This window comes from Myotis davidii, unplaced genomic scaffold, assembly GCF_000327345.1.
Source record: "Myotis davidii unplaced genomic scaffold, ASM32734v1 scaffold991, whole genome shotgun sequence".
Taxonomy (NCBI): Eukaryota; Metazoa; Chordata; class Mammalia; order Chiroptera; family Vespertilionidae; genus Myotis; species Myotis davidii.
The window spans coordinates 612,978-613,972 of NW_006283137.1; the positions used below are offsets into that span (position 1 = coordinate 612,978).

The 995-nt window shown below is 57.6% G+C and overlaps 1 protein-coding gene across 2 annotated transcripts in view; it reads right to left on the reverse strand.

Annotated features, from left to right (window-relative positions):
* The window catches only part of LOC107182813 (WAS/WASL-interacting protein family member 3), a 138,180-nt gene that overhangs the window by 42,530 nt on the left and 94,655 nt on the right, over window positions 1–995 (reverse strand). The window contains exon 4 of one of the 2 annotated variants that reach the window (XM_015562764.1): window positions 109–500. The exons of the other annotated variant lie outside the window; for it this stretch is intronic. The gene's annotated coding sequence lies outside the window, so the exon portion shown is untranslated. Of the gene's footprint in view, window positions 1–108; window positions 501–995 lie in introns of those variants that run through there. 2 annotated transcript variants of the gene reach the window in all.

Below are 995 nucleotides of genomic sequence, written 5' to 3' on the forward strand. Positions count from 1 at the left end.
AGATCATCCGGGCAGCACCCACGTCCAGCCGGGTGGGGGCCTCCCACCCACGGATGCCACCCCCTGGCCAGCCCTGGGGGCAGCAAATGTAGCAACAGGGAAAGGAAGTTTATTTATCTGTTTAATTAGGAGGCGTTTGCAGCCGCATTCGGGTCCATCCGTCTCACTTACAGCCATGTCCCCGCAAAATTAAACATTATAAATACCAGAGACTGAAAGCAAAGGGCATGCTCCACACTCGGGGTACACACTCGGGGTACACGCTCGGGGTACACGCTCGGGGTACACGCTCGGGGTACACGCTCGAGGTACACACTTGGGGTACACGCTCGGGGGGCACGGGCAGAACCAGAGCCGCGCAGGCTCACAGCTGCGAGCACCTCTTCCCCTGATGGGCTCCTCGCCCCTCGGGCCTGGGACTGAGGAGGTGCTCGCAGACGGCCGAGGGTGGTGTTCCACCTGCTCTTCCACTTGGTACCGGGGCCAAGTTTATTTATTTTCTTTTTTTAATATTTTTTTATATTAATTGGTGCAGGAAAAGCATTCAACAAAATCCAACACTTGTTAAAAAGTATTTTTTTTATTATGTCAGAGAGGAAGGGAGAGGGAGAGAGAGAGAAAAAAAAAACATCAATGATGAGAGAGAATCACGGATCGGCCGCCTCCTGCACGCCCCCTACTGGGGACAGAGCCCACACCCGGGCCTGTGCCCTGACCGGGAATCGAACCCTGACCTCCCGGTCCATAGGTCGATGCTCAACCTCTGAGCCACGCCGGCCGGGCATAGTTGGCCTCTTGGCTCTGTCATCCGTTCAAATAAATCTCACTTAACAGAGAAACCCGTCCCCGCCTTCAGCCGGGGGTGAGGGGAGGCCACAGGGGGCCAGGCCCGACGAAGCCCTGTGGCCAGGGAGTGGTGGCCAGGGGGTGGCCTGGGCCAGGGACGTGACCGGCAGGCCCTCGAACCCTGAGCCAAGTGGGACGACGCTGGATCA